General features: G+C 41.9%; 1 protein-coding gene across 12 annotated transcripts in view; it reads right to left on the bottom strand.

The window, feature by feature from the left end:
• The window catches only part of MEF2C (myocyte enhancer factor 2C), a 229,894-nt gene that overhangs the window by 195,762 nt on the left and 12,011 nt on the right, over positions 1-22,121 (bottom strand). For 8 of the 12 annotated variants that reach the window (XM_042454576.1, XM_042454572.1, XM_042454561.1 and 5 more), the window contains exon 2: positions 14,873-14,970. The gene's annotated coding sequence lies outside the window, so the exon portion shown is untranslated. Of the gene's footprint in view, positions 1-5,385; positions 6,107-7,685; positions 7,902-14,872; positions 14,971-22,121 lie in introns of those variants that run through there. The other 4 variants (XM_042454565.1, XM_042454567.1, XM_042454563.1 and 1 more) reach the window with 2 other exon arrangements.

Here is a 22,121-nt window from a genome sequence, read left to right as displayed (position 1 = left end):
TGCACTGCAAATACAACTTGATTTCAAAAATGAAATGTCATCTTTCAGACTTTTCATCCTTGGTGCTACAGATTAACTATAAACATATCCTTAATTCACATATATTTTCTGAATGAATCTGGTTAATCATTATTATTGCACAAAGTTCAATGAGCTTTGCAATATTTTCTGTCATTTAAAACTTTCACTATATAGTCCATTATGTCCTTGTGATAAGCCAACTGCTATATTACACTATTTATATTTTCCCCTCAACCCCAAATAAAAAGATAATCTTACCAGTGATTTTAAAATTATACATATTATACAATACTTATATACCCCTATCTACTAGTCCAGAGTGATTTGTTGTAAACTTACTTGCACCCCAGTTCTAACTCATCTTATAAAAACAAATTCAACTGGATTTAAGAGAGTTTATTTTCAGTAAACACTCATAAGAACACAGCCTTGGGTGAACCTTTTCTTTCCAAAATGACTTAGCATGTCAATTCTATATGTATTTATTTTAAGCTCCATTGATTTCACTAGAATTTACCTCTAAGTAAATGTGCTTAGGATCACAGCCTATAAAACTAAATCAGATTATAAGCAAATGCTCCACCTTAACCAAGTGGCGAATCCTGCAAATAAGGTCATTTGAATGGTGGTGGTAGTGGGGTTTAAAGGAAACAAAGTTCAGAAATGTCAGCTCAAAAGAAAAAAAAAATCTGTATTTAAAAGGAGTATTATCAATCTATGAATATATACTCTAATCTATACTCTCTATCATGGGCAACATAACACTATGTTTATATGTATGGCTGACTCATTCGTGCTGTAATGTATAAGACACTTAGATATATCCTTTGGGTTTTTCAAAGTTTCTTTAAGGAAAGGCAAGAACATATTATCCAATTAGCCAACAAGTGAGTTGTGTGCTTTCAAATTTTAGTACAAAACATGTCAACTACATTTTCTTAGATGTAAATTTAGAATACAACTGAATATCGCATTCTGAAAAGGAGTTGATGGCTATTGTAAGTAAGACAGTGAAAAGACATTCCATAAATTCTGAACAGGGGCAAATAGCTGCAAATCCGAAATGAATGCCTTCACAGCAATTCCAACAATATCAATAAAAATTTTCTGAAGTTAAAGTGACTTGCAGGTTGTGCTTTGCTTTTATGTGGCAATTTGCTGTACAGAACCATTGCAGCCACTGAGAATTTCCAAAAGATCTATCAATATTTGGTGTGCCATGTAACCAGGTACGGCTTCTCCATTAACATAAGACCTTCATCGTATGACCCCTATGATGATTGAAGCACTACAACAACAGCAAGCTGCAATTTTTGAATGATCGCAGCATCAAAAGACAAAAACACACAACCATAACCCTAGTTTTTTTAAAACTTAGTTTTCCATCTTTCCAATTGCACTGAACAATGACTATGCAATCAAGCCATAGTAGCCCTTATGTAATAAATAACCAATTGAAAATGAAGTGTGCCTTGCCGTGTAGCAGCAATCAGCTTTTATCTCTGTCCAATCAAGTTGACATCTGAACTGCCTAATCCTCCTTTTGTAAGGCACATAAGACTTTGTTGTCACTGTTGGTTTTGTGAATTGTCTCTATAAGCTGCTCTGATTTCCTAAAGATGACAGATCCCAGTGAAGAGCCAAGCTCTACTGCACTGCAGTCAATGCGACAGTTGAGATTAAGGTACAGGACTCAAGATACTAGGATTTAATCACCTGTCCACATGTAACATATTGACCATCAGCTCTCAGAAGATTAGCTTAAATCTGTTCCGAGCCGTTAACCAATTACTATATTCAAAAAGCAAAGAAATGCGCTTGCAATACTTACTTGTTTCACTTCACAACTTCTGCAATATGTGGTGCATCAACTAATTCTAAACTATACAGGTTATACTTTACAAATATTAATACAGCAGTCCTACACAATTTGTTTTTTTAAGCAATAAAAAGCTGCACAACCTATTACACTTTAGATTGTTAACAAACTTTGTGGCAGGTATTGCACAAGAATATAAAACTTTGTTGAATTTCATTTGTAAGCATCAAAATTGCCAGATAAACTAAAATGTACATTTACATCAAACTCCAGGATTTCACGGAGTGAAAAAAAATCTGCAGACACAAATACTTTGGAAAATGCACTATGACATGTAGAAATGTTGAAGAAGCTATTTTTGTTTCCGTGAATAGAACCTCTTTGAGATCCTCATACAGAATAATCAGAGTTCGAATCTATGTTACTCTAATTTTGGTTACACCACACAGTTAAGAAGTTGGTCTAGGTCCAACAAGTTAAACTCTGATAGTTTTTAAAAGCATGACTGTTTTTGGTCTTCAACATGAAATCATGACTTGCTGAAAACCCAGAACACTTGCTTTGGAGATTGTGGGGCTGGGAGAGGACTGAGGGTGCCTTTGCCCAACATTTAAAAGAAAGGAACTTTCTTTTGTTAGAACGGATTGAATATTTTTTTAAAAAGCCGAATGCTAGCAAATACAATTATTTGCAAGCAAATTCTACTGACTCTAATGCTATCAAGATGATGTTATGGAACATAATGTTACTCATTTTTCTCCACACGATTAGGGGAAACACAGAAGTTAAGCAAGTTTGCTGTTTGAGCATTTTAAAGTCAAATTTCTGGAAATGGGCTGAACAATATTTCTCTTCCCTGGCAGCTACTTAATGTTTTTAACTCACAAGACCAAAATAGTTTTATTTCATTACTTTTCTGACTATATGGTTTAAATACACAGACACCTGTTTATATGCCAACACAGGGTTTGTTTGTTTTTTAAGTCTGCCATCTATCCTATTAGAAACAATATACAGGCAAGAGGATGGATTTCTCTTCATTAGTTTTTACTCACAATTTATTTGAAACTAAGCATCTTTAAGTCAAGGAATGATTACCTTTTCATTTTTAAATATTCAAAATATTTCACACTGGACAAATCCCAAGCACACAACACCAAATGACACATCCTACTATTACGCGCCTAATGCAAGTCCAAGCACACATTTTTGAAATCTCACCTGTTATATATGTGCATCTTTTGATAATTTAACACACTTTAGAGAAAGGCAGGGGGGCACATTATAAAATCAGTAAAGAAAAGTCAGCAATACCATTTAAATGTTTGAAAACTGATATTTGTTGTTGATTCTAAGCTTCATTTCATAAACCTTCACTCATTCGTTCATACGAGTGTCATCTGAGCTATCAAGAAGACCTAATTCATGTAAAGGGTTATATGGTCAGAATCACAGAACTGTTCTCCTAAAACTAACATAACAAAGAACAACAATGTGTTATCTGTGAGATCTAAAATAAAGCCTCCCATCCTACACATTCTATAAGAATACAGACAGGACTTTATAAATCATGATGATTTTATTCAGGAAAAATGTCTCTCAGTTCTCCCAGTGGCACTAAGTAATCTTATGCAATACTAAGAACGGATGCAACAGCCATCAAAGAATAGAGGGAACGTATTACTGTTTCAAAAGATGCACACTCTGTTGCCTATAACTTCCCACAGTATGCGAAACAGGTTAACTTTTAGTATTATGATGAGAACATCCTGGAGCCTTAATTTAGAACTGAATACATTTCCTCAGTAGTCTAGGCGAACCTGAAATTACTCTTTAAAAGAGGGGTATTGGTTCACAGGTAATTACAGCCCCCCCCCCCCCCGATCTTCACATAGGAAGCCTTGGGGTTGAGCATTATTCTACTTCACATATAAATGTCTACACTCTGCCACCCAAGTGCCCTGCTAAGCACCACTGAAAGAGAAATAGGCATCACATATTTGTCTAATGTAATTGGTGAGCCAGACACTTTTATATCCTCTATTAAAACAAATGTGAGGAACTGATAGAGTTTTAAGACAATGGCCTTTATGTTCCATTTTATATATGCTACTAAAAAGCATTTCATCTTAAGCCAGGAATATATATGCAGTATAGACCCGTTGCTGAACTACTGGCAGAATGCCCTTCTGGAGTTTAATTATCCTAAAACAGAAGCAGGTAAGAAGTAGAGCCCCAAGTATTGTATTTTAAGAGACGCTATTTGTGCTACTTCAAGATGAGACTTCCCAAGGTTCTCCGCTGGCTATTCAAAGTCCAGTTACTCCAAAAGCTTTTCAGACAAATGACACTTCTTAAAGTAGCATTATTTGCACTTGATTCCCCAAGTCTAGAGCTAGGTCCTGTGCAGGAAATATCAATATTTTATGTTTTTTAAAAAACAAAACAATATATTCTATAGGTTCCCTCTTTCTCTTTCATGCCCAGCACAAGCCTAGCAAAATAACTGCAGAATTAGACAGCCCATCAGGATGCAATGTAGCATTACAGCTAAACTTGTTAAGAGCAAAAGAAAAGAAAAGAAAATGCCTTGTTTCCCCCATGCAAATGTTCTCAATTTCTTTATCTCTAAAGGAAAAAAAAGAGTAGTGTAGTGTTGTGTGCTTGAGAAAAGATGTGCTGGGGAAGAGAGAAAGGGGAGGGAGGGATGCTGTGTCTAAAACCAAAGAATTAAAACAACAGTGACAAGCTGCACAACCAAAAGTTGAAAAGGGCATTTGTCTTCATGCCAGCTAGTTTCTTCACTGCACTGTTTGGTAACTTCGCAGGGCAAGCACTCCAAGGTCAGAAGCATTTGGTGAAATGTTCAAAGGCAAACAGACCTGAGCGCACTTCACAATATCAAAACACACCAGTGACGTGAACTGAACTTCATGAAACTTTAAACACTCATGCAAGCAGCTGGCGGAGAGCAGGGCAAGGAGGCTGCAGGAGAGAGACCTCAGCAATAGGGTCACTATATCTGGGGTTTGAGTGCAAAGTGCCTTGGTTGAAAGCCACTCTTTAAACTAGGATACACACACACACACACATATACACACACATACACACAAACAAGATCCACAGTACAGGTCAAACCTACTGCCACATGCCCTGATTTGCAGTGCCTACAGGGAGTCGGTTAAGCACCCCACAAGCTGCATCCTCACTGCAGAAATAATCCAGTTCGACACCACTTTCAACTGCCACGGCTCCAGCCCTTTAACTGCTCTGACTCAAAGCTATGGCATCCTGGGAGCTGTAGTTTTGGTGAGCGCTATGTAGCCTTCTCCAGGGTCTAGAGAACTGTGGCCCCTCATTAAACTATACATCCCAGGAATCCACGGCATGAAGCCGTGGCAGTTCAAGCCGGTGTCACACCGGATGATTCCCGCCTTGAGGACTGCGGCCCCGGCTGAGCGAAGAGCCAAGAGGAGAGAGAGAGAGAGAGAGAGAGAGCGAGAGCATCTCCTTGACTTCTGGCTTGGAATGGCACGTGTACTTACATTGCAAATGCTGGGATGATCAGGCTAGTCCTTGAGAAAGAGAGGGGTTTTCTGTTTTTCTTCTTCTTCTCCTCCTCCCTTCTTTAAGGACGAGAGGGGAAAAGAGACACTGAAGAGATTGGGAAGAGAAAGAAAAGGAAGAGGGAGGAGAAGAAGAGGAGGAGGAGGAGGAGGAGGGAAAAAATAATAAAGCGAGCCTCCAGTTCTTCCCGTCTTCTAATAAGATGTTCACCAGCTGCTTCCACGCGGAGCCTGTGCTCACACCTCTCTCTCTCACACTCTCTTACTCTTTCTCTCTCACACACACACACAAACACACACGCAACCTTGCCAATCAATCCAAGGAGCAGCAGCAGCAGCAGCAGCCCAGGAGTCTAGCCAGGAGCTTGAAGCGCGGAAAGAGGAGGAGGAGGAGGAGGAGGAGGAGGAGGAGGAGGAGGAGGCGAAAGTGGCCTTGGCGGCGCTGGTCGGGTTCAAAGTGAGCGGACTCGTCCCGAAGGCGTCCAGGGAGGAAGGGGCAGGAGGCGGACTGGAGAAGAACAGCTCACTACTGCCTTTGCAACGTCGCCGGTCTCGGGACTCAGGGAGGAAGGGAGGAAGGAAGGAAAGGAGGAGGGGAGAAAGAGAGAGAGAGAGAAAGGCAGGGAAAGGAGGATTCAAAACTACACGCCAGGCGCTGCGTCTCTTCTTCCTGTTCTTCCCCCCTCCTCCTCCTCTTCTTCTTCTTCCTCCTCTTCTCTCTTCTTTCTCTCCCTCCTTCCCCCAATCACAAACGAATGACTCTGTCTGTCTGTCTGTCTATCTTTCTTTCTCTCTCTTTCTCTCTGTGTGTCTTTTTCAGAGCTGGAGAAATAATCAGTTTCCCTCTCGCAAAAAGAGAACAGAAAAAGGAGGGGGGAGGCGGGATCACATCCTCGAGAAAGAATGAAAAGAGAGAACAGACACGCAAGAGGAGAATCCTAGACTCATAGAGACCCCAAGGGCCCTGCTCCAGTCCAACCCCCTTCTGCCATGCAGGAACTCTCCATCAAAGCATCCCCTGTGACAGATGGCCATCCAGCCTCTGCTTCAAGGAAGGAGACTCCACTACCCTCCGAGGAGGAAGGAGTGTGTCCCACTGTCCCAAGAGAAGGGCGACTCGGGAGGGTGGTTGCAAAGGAGGCCCCAGGGTCCCCCCCCACTTTCTCTCTCTCTCTCTCTCTCTCTCTTTCTTCCCCCCTTCTCTCTTTCGCCCCCTCTCCTCCCTCCCTCCCTCCCCCGGAGTCTCGGCGAGATTGATAAACGACTCCCCTCCCCTCCTTTTAATTATGGATCTGCTCAGCGGAATAAATCACCCCACATCAAGGCACCTCAATCAAGGCACTTTTTAAATGATAATTGCATCTCGGCTGAATCAATCTTGCCAGGCCTGACATTTGGCTAATTTTAAAACCGGGGGGGGGGGGGGGGGGGGGGTGCTGGGGTGGGGGGGGGGGGGGGGTGTGTGTGTGTGTGTTGGGACTAGGGCAGAGGCCGAGGGCAGGGTCTTCCGGATGGGAGAAGGGAGAATGGCATCTGCCCCAAGGGACCCCAACCGCTGAGGAACACACACACACAGCCCTCTTCCTTGCAACTGTATCCTGATGGGAAGCTTGTCACTTTTTAGCGATCGCAGCTACAGGGAGGAGGAGGAGGAGATACACGCCGCTTCTCCTCTTGACAGACCCACGCGAGAAAGGGATGGGAGCCAAGGGAGAGGGAGGATCCGCGGGAGGGTGGGTGGCCCACGGCTGGAACCGTCCGCAGTGAACTCTTTGGGGCCAGAAAAGGTTGCCCACCCCAAGCGCCGGGGGGCAATAATCATCATAAACAAGCATCATCATCTCCCCAGTGGCAGAGGTTTGCTTCTGCCGGTGCTGCCAGGGAACGCAATCAGCTGCGTCCGCACTGGAGGACTAATCCAGGTTGAGTTCGCCTTCCCTGCCCTGGCTCCAGGCGATGGAATTTTAAGGTGCCCCAACAAACGACCATCCCCCAAATTCCATCGCCTGGAGCCACGGCAAGGGACGCGAACTCAACCCGGATTAGTCCTCCAGTGCGGACGCAGCCACCCCAACTTTTCCCGTCACTTTGGAAACATGTCCCCCTCCCCCCTCCGCCCTCGGTGCGATGCCAGGCATGAGGCGGGTGTATTTTTAACCTCGGTCCCTGACATTTTTTCCTTCCTTCCTTCCTTCCTTCCCTCGGGCTTTTGCCCTCCTTCCCTCTCCCCCTCCTTCAGCTCCCCAACAGCCCCCCAGAAAAGGGCTTCGCTTACTTACCCCACAAGGCGCCGGAGGGGACTCTTCCCGGGGAAATGTACCAAAGTTTTAAGGGAAAATGCGCACAGAGCCGGGCTTTTTGCGAGGCAAAGGCTGGAGAGAGAAAGCCACTCTTCTCCCTTCCTTCCTTCCTTCTTTCCTTCCTTGGCTCTGATAAACCCTCTCACAGCCTCCCGGTTCGCTCCCTTAATTTCGCGCGGTTCAAGCGGGGCCCTCACCAACTCGCCGCCTCAGCTTTTGGGGCGGGAAGAGTTTTCTGAAGCAGCCAAATAGCCACTTCTCTCTCTCTCTCCCCCCCCCCCCCCCGTTTCCTACAGCATGCCCTCATAAGGCGAAACCCACACGTGGTTGTGGTTGTTGAGTGCCTTCAAGTCGTTTCCGACTTATGGCAACCCCTAAGGCTGGCCATAACATCATGGGGTTTTCTTGGCAAGTTTCTTCAGAGGGATTTTTTGCCATTGCCTTCCACCTGAGGCTGAGAGAATGTGACTTGCCCAAGGTCACCTCAGTGGGTTTCATGGCCATGCAGGGATTAGAATCGTAGAGTTGGAAGAGACCAGAAGGGCCATCCTGTCCAACCCCATTCTACCATGCAGGAAATCACAATCAAAGCACACCCAACAGATGGCCATCCAACCTCTGTTTAAAGATTGGATTGGAACCCTATTCTCCAGAGTCATAGGCCAACGCTCAAACCACTACACCACACTGGCTCTCCTACTGCAATATTCATGTTGCTGTTGTATGTCAAATCATTTTTGACTTATGGTGACCCTAATGTTGTACCCACACACTATTGCTGTGTGCACCTTCAAGTCGTTTCTGACTTATGGTGACCCTAAGAAGAACCTATCATGAAGTTTTCTTGGCAAGATTTGTTCAGAGGAGTTTATCATACAAGGGAAATTGGAAGTATAATCCAATGGCAATCCAAATGCAAACATGGGCTTTAACGTTATTGCGTGATAGACTACCACACGCAATTTCGGGCAATGGCAAGATATTTTCAGGCCATGAGAAGTCAGTCTGAACGCAATTTGAATTCACGTAAATTCGCTCAACTAGCGAAGTCATGTGAATGCATACTCGCTCCACTTTCTTTTCATTCAAAATTAAGATAAATTCCTCCTGTGTGATAAACTCCGTTGCCACCTTCTCAGGCTGAGAGAGTGTGACTTGCCCAAGGTCCCCCAGTGGGTTTCATGGCTAAGCTAGGAATCAAAGCCTGGTCTCTATGCAGTCCAGCACTCAAACCACTATGCCACATTGCCACATACCCAGCCGTTAAGTCCCTTTTGACTTATGTCTGAGTAGATGACCCATTCAGAGGTTTTCACTGACACTTTAGAAAAGGGGGCACTCTTTTCCATTCTTTTTGCTTAGAAGTGATCCTTGCAGAACAAGGAAAGCCCACAGGGATCTTACTCTGTCCCCATGCCATCCCATTCAGGTCCATGGTTGGCCTGTTTAGCACTTCTTGAGTTTGGCATTTGCTTTCCTGTTTGTTGAAGAGGAGGCAGTCTAGTTAAGGGGGTCATAGCTCAAACCAGTATTTTTAAAGAGTAATAGTATTATATAAATTTAATTAATCTATATCCCACCTTTCCCCAAATGTGGAACCCAATGGCGACTCATTGTAAAATGACAAATTTGTTGCCGTTGTGTGCCTACAAGTCGTTTCTGACATATGGCAACCCTACGGTGAACCTATCAAGATTTCTTCAGTGGAGATTTGCCACTGCCTTCTCCGAGGCTGAGAGAATGTGACTTGCCTAAGGTCACACAGAGGATTTTGTGGCCAAATGGGGAATTGAACCCTGGTCTCTAGAGTTGTAGCCAACACTCAAACCACTACGCCATGCTGGCTCTCACAACAGGGAATGAAAATGTTTTTTTAAAAAATTGTATTAATAACATTATTTTAAATCAGCTTAAAAGGCAGCTGAACATGATGATGATGGTGGTGGTGGTGGTGGTGGTGATGGTGATAAAATTATGGTGGGGTGTTTTCCCTCTGGCGTGGGTATTATTTTTCCTTAACATTCACAACAATGGGTAACTAGGTTAGTGGGGGAAGTAGAAGAAATAAAGAACAAGTTAAATCTAAATGTTACAGTGTGACAATACTTTATTTATTTACAGCCCTTTTGTCCCACCCCATAGTTGTGAGGAGCTGACAGTAAAATCAAGTGGAGCTATTTAAAATGCAATCCTCAAATACTTTTATGGAAGTTGACTAAAATGTTGCAAAATAGTGAGCAAGCATCACATCCCCCCCCCCCCGAATTTTTTAAGGAAAGAAAGCACAGGGGAGAAAAAGATGGGCACCGTGAAAAGCTAAAGTTTACTTTTGACAGAGATCTTTCCTTTTCTCCTTTTTTTCTCTTTCCCCATTTTTGTTCCTTTAACACAGAGACTGAAGAAGAGTTCTAAGGGACTCAGTTCACTGCTGTGAGATGTTTTAGTTGATCTTATGGTTTTGTTACTTTTCTTCTAAAGGACTAATACAGCTACCTGTTTTTTAAAAAATGAAAATATATTTAACAAATTATATCTCATTAAATATTTCCATAGTCAGTCCCTCATGTTCAGTCATGAAAACCCACTGGATAACCTTGGGCAAGTCACACACTCTCATCCCTAGAGAAAGGCAATGGTAAACCTCAGCTGAACAATTCTTGCCAAGAAAAGTTTAGAATAGAGCCTATATAATTTAGAGTCAGCTTGAAGGCAAGGAAGAACAAGAAAATGGAAGGATAGATGGAGGGAGGGAAAATGAAGTCTTACTCTAAGCACTTTTGGTTCCCTGACATCCTGACAGTTCTATGCTAGTTCCCTCCCATGTGGTCAGTGGGAGGGACAGCAGCCTCAGTCCCCTGTTCCCTCCTGATCTACTCCTTAATCCCAAAATACAGGAATGATTTCTATGTATTTAATGGACACCTGAGATATGCACACATATAGAAATCTGCAAATCTAAAAAAAAATAGTGTCTACTAATCTCAATCAATATGGCAAGTGATGCTCTGGATGAGAATTTGTAGTCTAGCACATCAGAATAGATAGAAGCTGCTATATGGGAATCACTGTATGTATCACCTAGTTCACTATGCAGTCAAAATTAAGTATTACAAGGGCCTTAGGAGCAAAAAAGACCAGCAGTAAGCGCTAAGTTGGGGGCGGCACCTAAATGTGGCTCTGACGATGCCCCCACACCACGGGGAAGCCACACGGCTGACCACATGTGTGGCAGCTTCACGGCGTTTTGCTGGCATGGCATTTACATGCACCATGTAAACGCAACAAAATCTGTGGTGGCAGTGGCAAGGGCACCCTTTTGGGGCCGGAAAAATACTGGCTAGGGTGTGCGGCATGCAGTTGCTGTGGCCCCAATCCAGCGCTCAAAGGAGCGGTGTGGCGCCACCCCTTTAGGCTGTCTGTTTCGGCCATTAATCTCCCATGCAAACAGGCCCATTGCTCAGTAATGCACTGCACAGTCACTTGGTGGAATGTGATAAGCTGCCTCATTAAATAAAACAAAAAACCACTCCACTTGACAGTACGTGATAGTGTTATTTCATCTCTGATAGCTGTTCATACATTAAATTAATTACTAATTAGTTAGAACTTTACTGCACGAGAAGATAAAGTAGAAACAGAGCTGGAGAACAGCTGTTTTCCCCATGCCTTATTGCATGATGTCGTAGTGTTCCAGTTCTCTTCCCACAGGAGACAGTTGTAAAAGTGTGACTTTATTCTAGCTGGAAAAAAGTGTTTGACAAAAGACACACTATTATAATTGTCTGCTCTGGGAGTAGAACTGAAGCACCATGACATCATGCAATAAGATAAGTTTCCAGCTTCATTTCAGCTTTCAAGTTCATTCAAAAGTCACAGGAGAGGAAGTGATGATGTGATGTAATCTCAGGGCATAAAGTTCCTTGAAATTTGGATTAAAGGTCCTATTCATGCTACATTTGATTTTCTTTCATTTGTGTATCAATTTCTTGGGGAAAGATAATTTTGAAGATATCGACAACAGACATGGTAGTTAGTAGAGTGGGCCCTTGGTATCCACTGGAATTTGGTTCCAGGACCTCCCATGGATATCAAAATCTGTGGATGCACAAGTCCTGTTAAATACAATGGCATAGTAAAATGGCAACCTTTATACAAAATGGCAAAATCAAGGTTTCCTTTTTGGATTTTATATATTTTACAAATATTTTCAACCCATGAGTGGCTGAATCCATGGATGCAGAGGGCCAACTGTAGCTTCTTTCCCCCCCAGAAATGCAGAGATAATCATTAGCTGAGTGAAATAGAATCCCAAAGATTGGAAAAGTAGTTTCTGGACTACAGACTTAGCCATACTTGATTGCGGTTTTGAGGAGCTGTAGTTCAAAAAATAACCTTTTCAGGATCTTAGAATCACTCCTTTTTCAATGGAGCCTTAGCTACAATATATTGCAACTAGAGATGTAGGATAAATTTGTCACACCAGCATTTTTGTACAAATCAAATTAATTTGGATGTGCCAAACCTGTATGCAAAAACCTGCAAACTTTTCACAATTTGCATAGCAATGTGTATATTAAAGGAAAGTGCATGCCAATTACACATATTAAGGGAAACTATTCACAGAGTGCAATATATTAGGAAAAAATGTTTGAAAAAAGCCTGGGAAAGCTCAAGGGGGGGGGGGGGCACTATAGGTATACACAAAGCTGTGTACAGTAGCAAAAATGCATACAAAACAGATATACAGATTTTCATGGAGAGTTTTTTAAAAGTGATTCCCCCCCCCCCCTGTGTTTGAGTGCACAAATGAGCTAAAGCCAACTTGCAATCTAGGGGATGAGAAATTCAGTCAGTCAGAAATCTGTACTTTTACCCATCTCTAATAATGATGAGCAAACTAGAAAAATGCTAATCAGTTTTTTGGGGGGGACATAGGTAGGAAGGTGCACTCTTCTCCTCCTTCCTGGAGAAAGAAGAGGGTGTTTTATCCCAGTGCATGTTCCTATACCAAGGCAAAGTCGGTTCCTTATCTGTGAAACAGATACTGGACTTTGTTGAGATAAGGTATGCACATTGGATAATCCCTGTAAAGTTCACACTAAAACCTGGGTTGGATTTGCTACCCACTGACATGAGAGACAACAGCCCCCAATGACCAATTCTGAAAGAAGCAATGGAATACAATGGCAGTAAGCCATTTGATCTTGGAGTCTATTTTCATGTCAACAGATCCAAGATCAATCAAAGTCCCATCCAGGAGGCTAATTGCAGGCTCTGGGTACTGGGAAAATGAAGCATCTAGGATATAGCAAGATAACAGTATCTGGGGGAAAGAAAGCATTTTTAAAATCTTTACCTATCCTCTTGATATTTTTCTAAACAGAGGACACAAAATAGCTTGGCAGGAGATAGAAATGGCAGTTGGGATTTGTAAAAACAATCAAAGCATATGAAAGTGAAGCAAGCAAAAATCTAGAGTAGTGGGAAAAGGTGAAACCTCAAAGGCAGCCATCTCAGTTTGACAGGGCAAAGTTCAGCATTACTTTGACTCAATACCCTGAAATCAGAGAATGACGATGCCCAGAGAAATATATGCAGTGGCTTCATATGTCCTGTGCACCATCTGCATATTTAGGTTATTAGGGACTAAGCTTTATATAGAGATGACCTTATACTGAGGACTCATACTCAAGTAGTTTGTGCCAGTATTATTTTTCAATCAGAGCAAATATATTCAAAGCAAAGAATAAGACACCTCTAACTCCATCTTTCTTTTTGAAAGGCCTTTCAGTCCTTCACAAATACATTCTGTAGCAGCCAAATCATTTCCTTCATTCTTGAAACTCGGTAACATTTTAGTAGACAAATAAAAATAGCTCTTACACACCTGTAGAATCTTCCTGTGTTATTTAGCATTCAGTATAATTTACACTGAAACACCATCACCTCCAGACCATATTTTAAAAACATGTGTTACAAACAGCCAATAATTGGCAGCAAATCCCCTTTGGATTTCTTCCAGAAAGGTAATATTAAGGGTTCCTGTTAGGCACAGGCCTGCTGGCAACAGGAAACAGAAAATCTTGCACCATTTCCCAGCCCTCCACCTGAAACTTACATCGGAATTAAACAAAAAATGCACAACAGGAGGCGTAATTATTGGAATAATCAACCCTTCCATAACCTTACCAAGGGCTGAAGTGTAGCCAAGTGTCTTTTTCTCTTACAAGTATGATTATTTCATGGGGAGCTCAGTTAACATCCCCTTCCAGTAATTATCCAAGTTCTTTTTTTCTTTTTCTTTTTCAATTTGGAATGATAGTCAAAAATGTTTATTTCTTTCAAAGAAATGAGCCTGCCAATTTACATCGTAGAAGTGACATTTAAATTATAGAGAGCCTGGGTTATATTGCAAATAACCCCACCGTTTTGGCAACCTAATCCTGAGGTGGTGTGGTTTCCATTTTCTGTTCTGATTCTGACCCCACCCTACTCCTCCCTTTGCTCCTCTCTACCATAGTCCTGTCTTAAAAGAGCAGTTCACTAAAGCACTTCTTCCTATATCTGTCTGCTTTTAAGCTTGGCCCATGCTGGGTACAGCTCTTGAAGTAAGCTTTAGGGGAAAAAAACATATTTTAAAGGGAGCTGGGGCGGTTGCCACAGCAACCCACCCTGAGAGGAACCAAGGCTATAGATTGATCTACCCCACAAGATTATTCAACAATACTGTATTTGTTCTCCAGTCATTCAGAATATTCTTTCAATCCATATTGCTCTTATAATTGCATATAACATATAAATTCCTAAAATCTCATTATAATAGGATATAGATTCCAGGAGGGTAATTTAAATATTTCATAATCCATAGGGGAGAATGAAAATATATATAATTTCTTGTGAAATGAATTAATTGTAAAAGATATTTTCAAAAGCAGGTGCTGAAAGGTGACATGTGAATATTAAATACAGTGGCATGCCATGGCTGAAACGGTATAATGTACAATAAGTAGTGATTAGAGGAAACCTTTGTTACGGGTATACCTTTTAGTACACACAACTGCAGAGTTTATCTTGAGTCCTAAATCAAAAAAGAAAGAGAGTAATAAATTGAGCTTTTTGTCATGCCAAATGATGGAAATAAATAAATAAATAAGAATAACACTCACCACATACCCCCTCTTTATGTTCAAATCATCCGCCTTTTGTTCTTTACTTAATCTGTTCCATGGTAGTTACTTCACAGTTTACAACTCTTAGCCGGCACCTTGAATGTTTAAAAGCACAACAGTAAGACATTATTAAAATGTAGGTTTCTATTAGTGTACTAAATAATGTAAAAACCCCTGAAAATAACAGTTCCAGTAAAGCTTTAGGCAAGTAGTTGATACCACTTTGAAACTATACATTATAAATCACCATTAAAAATAAAGCATTTTCCATGAATTCCATTTCAATTCTATCTTGCAGATGCTGAATTATCATAATAGGGAGCTACACAAAGTCTGAAATACCAGACTGAACAAAATGTACACATGTGAGATATTTTATGCTTGCTGCAATTTGCTAAACACATTATTTCATGCTGAATAAATACACATATAATTTTAAACTATATATTGTGTTCGGTACATACGGAACAGATACTTAATGCTCAACATATTAGGCCAGAGGGATTATGGCCACACCACGGGTAAAAAAATGTAAAAGAAAGATGGAAAAAAATGTCCTCAGTCAGTATAGTAGCATTTCTTTTTTAGTATTACTATTGTGTGCTCCAGCAACAGGAGCAGAGAATCAGAAGCAAAGAAAATCAGACAATCCCTTCCTCCAGGGGGTGGGCAAAAGTTAAGTCTGGATATACTGGCAGACCTCTCAATGCTTTGCAACACATCGGCAAGGATTACTTGACCCTCCTTTTTGTCAAATAGAATAAGCAACAAAATGACTCCTTCCTACTCTTTTGCCCTAAACTGCACTGCTGAAATGAAGAATGCTTGGAGTGACCTGGGATGTATTTTTATGCAAAGGGATTATGAACCTCTCTTGCTTCTGTTATTCAGGATAAATTCTTGGACTCAGTATTAACTTAAGTGCATGTCTGTTGCACCTGGCTCCAGTTAATAATAATATAATAATAAACTTTTATTTGTATACCGCCTTTCCTCCAGATCAAAGCGGTTCACATATCATAGCTATAACATATTACAACACAACACAATACATCAAAAATTTCATACAGATTAAAAAACCTTAAAAACAGTATACCAAACAGTGATGCTATCAGTTTTGGCTAGGCATCCTGGTCTTATTGTGGTGTAATATCTCTTTATAGAGTTAGAAGAATATGCTAACTGAAAAAGATGGGTTTTCAGTGCCTTTTTAAAGGCTTCCGATGTGGGACTGAGTCTGATCTCTTCTGGGAGTGCATTCCAATGGGATGGAGCTATTGCCGTGTAGGCTCTCTGGTGAGTTGATGTCAATCTCACTCTGGGGGTGTTCGAGTAAATATTTCCCTGTTGTTCTGAGAGTGCGGGGCGGATTATGTAGGGAGAGGTGTTCCTTCAAGTAACTCGGGCCCAAGCCATATAGGGCTTTATAGGTAATGACCAACACTTTGTATTGCGCCCGGAAGCTAATTGGCAGCCATTGGAGAGATTTTAGTACAGTTGTTATATGGTCGGATCTTGAAGTTCCCGCAACCAATCTGGCTGCAGCATTTTGGACCAGTTGAAGCTCGAACCTGGTAGCCCCATGTAGAGCGCATTACAGAAATCCAAGTGAGAGGTTACCAGTGTGTGTACTACTGTTTCAAGGTCCTTTCAGTCAAGACAGGGATGCAGTTGGCGTATCAGCCGAAGCTGGTACCAAGCACTCCTGGCCACCGCATCTACTTGAGATGATAACTGCAGAGATGAGTCCAGGAGTACTCCCAAACTGCAGACTTTATCCTTTAGGGGGAGTGTAACCCCATCAAGGATAGGATGACAAATTTCCCTGTCTGGACTTGGGGTACCTATCACGAGTACCTCTGTTTTCTCTGGATTCAGCCTGAGTTTGTTTTCCAGTTGATGAATATTAGGGTCCTGGTCTAAACCAAGTATATCCCAGAAACCTGAACTTTGTCTGCCAGAACCCTATTGGCTACAGAACTTCCATTTTGTGGATATGCTTTGCTTGTATTTATTGTTATTCATTTTCAGTTATAAAGGAAGATGTTTCTGATCTAAAGTAATTCCACCTCCTAATAACTGAGACACAGGCATTGATGGCCATTCAGAATTACAGTGGATGGACAGTAACCAAAATCAACCAGGCTTTCACTGTCGTAGCTTCCTTTCATTATGGGCCATTGTAAATGTGTTTCTCAATTAAGCAAAATTATTGTCCCTTTCTCCAGCTTTTCTGTAACATGTCACTTTGTGGAAAATTAGAAATAAGCCTAGATTAATGGCTTGTGATAATGGGTGCAGGGATAGGCCAACAAGTGACCCAAAATAGAGTAGCTGTTGGAGCGTTGGACTACAAGAGACTAAGGTTTGAATCCCTCTTCAGCCATGAATACCCACTGGGTGACCCTGGGCAAGTCACACTCTCTCAGCCTCAGAGAAAGGCAAAGGCAACCCCCCCCAACAAACTGTGCAAAGAAAGCCTTGTGATAGGTTTACCTTAAGGTTGTCATTAAGCCAGAAATGACTTGAAGGCACACAACAACAAATGATGACAAGTCTAACCAGCATACAACTCCAAGGATGATGATGTTGATGATGATGATTATTATTGTAACATTCATTTTTGGGGGGATAACATTTATGTGCAGAAAATGCTGTTTTCTGTGCAGAACTGTTGCTTTTTGTAGAAAGAAAATCCACATGCTTGCTTTCTGGCACAGAACAAGTACTGAACTGTGAATAGTCCTTGGATACTGTGCAGTTTTCAATAACTTTCTCCCAGCAAGGAGAAAAATGGAAAAATTATTTGTTCTTACCTGCAAGAACAACATTTACAAAGATTTACAACCACACTGAAGACTGACAAATTTGTTATATCTCATGGGACAATACATTTACTAGTTTTTAAGGTGCCATGGGACTCTCTGTTGTTATTACAGTAAACTTCCATTATTGTCCTCACATAGAAGCTAGAGGAAGTGGAGAGTATAAACACACATACACCCTGACAGTGTTCAGTGTGTGTGGGCGGGAGAGGTGTTCATGCCACAGCTTCAAAATGAAGCCCTCTCTGCTTGGACTACAGGTGATGGGTGGCATACACTAGACACATTTTATTAACTGAACTGCATTTTGCTTGAGGTAATATTTTATTATTTTTGTAACTCTCCAGCTCCGTGGGAACAACCCAGGCTTTGCAAGCAGAAGAGGTTCAGTCTGTAGGTGAGAACTGGGAAAGACTCCAGCTTGAAAACCTTCAGAGTGGCTACCTGTCAGCATGGACATTACAAGAGCTTTGGCATTATTGTAAAGTTCTAATCTCTTCTATGTTCCTCCCTCACAAAATGTATTGATGTGCTGCTCATAGTATTCCTGAAAAAAACATGCAACGCTGTGTAAAAATTTTGAGAAGAAGCCATTCCACATAAAAAATAGTATTGCTTAATTGAATCTAGAAGTCTATGCCCTAAATCATACTGCTAGTTTCAACTATTGTGTGTGTGTGTGTTAACTGCCTTCACATTGGATTTGACTTATGATGAATCTATGAATGAAACATCTCCAAGAGACCATGTACTTGGTAGCCCTACTCAGGTCTTGCAGCCTCAGGACTGTAGCTTTCTTGACAGAATCCTTCCATTTGGAATACACCCTTCTTCTTTTCTAACTGCCTTCTGCCTTACCAAACCTTACTGTCTTTTCTAGTGAGTCATGCCTTCTCATGATATAGCCAAAGCACAACAGCCTTGATTTAGTCATTTTAGTGTCTAGGGAGAGTTCAGGCTTGATTTGTTCTAGGACCCATTTATTTGTCTTTTCAGCAGAACTCTTCTCCAACACCACATCTCAAATGAGTTGATTTTCTTCCTAACAGATTTCTTCACCATCCAGCTCTCATATCCATATACAGTGATAGGAAATACAATGGCACGGGCATTCCTAAATTCAGTTAAATATCTTTGCACTTCAATATTTTGTCTAATTTAATAGTATACTTACTGAATTAATGTATTTACACTTACCTAAATTTCATTCTTCCATTGGTCCCCTCCAAATGGATTAGTATTTGGATTGATTCCCTTGTCTACCTACATCCAATGCCCACTATGTCAGAATATGCCAGTTGTTGCAGCCCTGCCTTTTAAAAAAGAAAACCATTGCTGACTTGTGTTCTGCTTTGCTTGTTCTTTTGTACTTCACCTCCTCCGCAGGGGAGGCCACTTGAAAGGCTTGCAACTCAACTAATTCCTCCTACATTTTGATGCAGCTGTACAGACACAGAGTATGCACAGAAGTAATCTAGGTGCAGGGGGGTGCGTAGGCATGGCCATTTCCACAGGATGGTTGGTCTTTGAATATTCTGGCATGCCCAGAGACTTCTAAGCACATCCTGAAATACTGAGAGGGCTAAGTTCTGGCTTTTCCTATCCTCCTGTGGTGTAGGTGGGGAATCATGAGTCCATGGAGTGGGGTGGGAATGGAATCAGGTATTATGTGTTATATGGAAGATTCAAGAACCAGTGTCAAAAAGAGGCTTAGTTGAGGATGGTGGAAGTACCTTATTTTTCTACCCGCTTTAAGATAACTTTGCATAGACTAAGAAATCAGAGTCAACTCTATATACCCTATTTCATCAGCGAGCAAAAACAGTTTTATTCAGGCAGGCTTTTAATATATATAATCATGGGATAACTTTTATATGAGGTGTTTGTTATATGAGATGGGTACTGTAGTTTTTAGTGTATGTAATTTTTAAATTGTTTTTATTTGATTATTTGTTTTTTGTTTTTATTGTAATGTCTTTTTAACGTGTTTTTATTTGTGAGACACTTTGAGTCCCTTTCTGGGAGAAAGGTGGCATAAAAATGAAATAGATAAACAAATACAATAAATGTTCTTTTAGATCAATGTCTCAGGAATGGGCAACTGTTCTCTAGACATTGTTGAACTACAACTCAAATCAGTGCTATCACACACAGTACAGGGGTTTCTAAATCACAAAATGTAGAGTTCAACTGCATCCGGAGGGCCATAGGTTGCTAGCTTCTGGGTCCCTTTCACACTACACTATTATAGCACTATGATGATGCCTTTTTGAATCCTGGGGTTTTTATTTTGGTGATATAGTAGGGCTCCCTCAGGCAGAGAATTCTAAATCTCTCTCTCTAAACTGCAAATGAGAGCTGGTGTAGTGCAGAGGTCTGAGAGTTACTCTAGGATTCCAGGGTTCAAATTGCCACTAGGCCATGGAAACCCACTGGGTGACCTTGGGCAAGTCACACACTCTCAGCCTCAATAGCAACCCCGCCCCACCCCTGAGCAAATGTTGCCAAGAGAGCTGCATGATAAGTTCTCTTTAGGATCGCTGTGGTCTAAAACACACTGGAGAAATAATCCATTTTGAGACTTCTTTAATTGCTCTGTCTCAATGCTCGGCAATTCTGGGAACTATGGTCTTGTGAGACATTGAGCCTTCTCTGTCAGAGAGCTCTGGGGTCACAATAAACCACAATTCCCAGGATTCCCTAGCATTGGGCCAGGGCAGTTAAAGCGGTTCTGAACTGCATTATTTCTGCAGGGTCTTTTTGGATTCCATAGGATATTGCCGCTGCAGTTAAAATGGAATCATAGTGCTATAAGTGTGAAATGTCCCCTACACACATATAGAATGGGTAATAGGAAATGGTATCTTTTGTTAAAAATGAACCCTCAACACACATTTGTATGTGTGTTTGCATGTAAGGCTGTTCTTTGGGAATGAGGGAATAATGTCACATGGATGTGCATTGGGGGGAACCAGAGTGCTGTTGGTTTTGGCTCCTGAAGAAACACGGCAGTACATGGCTGAAACATGACATGTTGGATTCCTTGTGTGCAAGAGTGTGCTGGTATCCATACGCCTGTCTCCATCTGTCAGTGGAACCACAGACCCTCAGCTCAGAGGATGACAATGGGAAACCCCCTCTGAAGAAACTTACCAAGAAAACCCTCTTCTGAGAGGTTTGCCTTAGGATCCCCCCAAGTCCCAAATGACTTGAAGGCACACGACAAGAGCAGCAAGACTGTTGCTGGCAGTGCACTGTTAACAGTAGCATGGCAGGCAGGCATCCCACAGGAAAAGCTGTCTCCCAGGGCTGGAAAGGCATTGGATTTCTGATGCCCTGCTAAATGAAGGCAGGGCAGCGGTGAAAGGCAGGAGACCAATAGACAACTCTACACATTATTCCTCTGAGCAGCAAAATTGTTGTTGTTGTTGTTGTGTGCCTTCAAGTCCCTTCCAACTAGCACTAGGTTTTCTTGGCAAACCCTCCACGGTTTTTCACCAGCCTTGATTTAGTGGCCAAGCCCCAAGAGGAAGGTTTTCTATGATTCTATGACTATAGAATCAAAAGGTGGAAATCGCACAGATGGGGCTGCCATTTCTCGTCGGCCCCTGGCACTGTTTGAAGGCTGCCATGCTTCAGAGAAAGCCTTGGAGAGGCAGAGGCGATCCTGGCACTTTGGGCTTTTCCTCTCCCTTCTTCAAGTCCACCCCTTCCACCAGGTTAATTGGCGGGGCCTCTCTCTCGCTCTCGCTCTCTGGAGGCATCCGCACTGAAGGATTAATCCAGTTCGACACCGCTTTAACTGCCAGGACGCTACCCCTCAGAAATCTGAGATGTGTAGCTCAGGGAGGCACGAGAGCTGTCTGCCCGACCAGGCTGAGCAGCTCCCCAAACTATAAACCTCAGATTCTCGGTAGGAGAGAGTCATGGCCATTAAAGCAGTTAAGAACTGCATTAATTCTGCAGTTTCATTTGGGCCGCAACAAATGACCATTCTCAGAATTCCGTAGCATGGAGCCATGGCACAGAAAGCGGTGCCAAACCGGATTACTTATGCAGTGCGGATGCAGCGAAATACCATTTAAGGCTCTCTCCGGTTGCTCTCTTTCTCCTCCTACGCGGGATAGATCAGATCTCAGCTTTCGACCGCCCTAACAGCTGCAGGCAGCTTTTCAGGCAAATGGAAAGGAGCAGGCTTTGGGGGATAGTCTTTCTCTCTTTCTTTCTTTCCTTCTTTCCTTCCTTTTCCTTTTCCTTTTCCTTTTAATTTAAAGCAGCACACGCAGGCTTTGACAACAGCGAGAACAGCTGATCTGCCTGGCTGTGGATGCGAGTGGATCCAGCCTGTTCCAGAAGAGATTTATTTGTTAAAATAATAATAATAATAATAATAATAATAATAATAATAATAATAATAATAA

Source organism: Sceloporus undulatus, chromosome 2 (genome assembly GCF_019175285.1).
Source record: "Sceloporus undulatus isolate JIND9_A2432 ecotype Alabama chromosome 2, SceUnd_v1.1, whole genome shotgun sequence".
NCBI lineage: Eukaryota > Metazoa > Chordata > Lepidosauria > Squamata > Phrynosomatidae > Sceloporus > Sceloporus undulatus.
The sequence above is the reverse complement of the archived record's forward strand: the minus strand, read 5'-3'. Positions and strand labels throughout refer to the sequence as shown.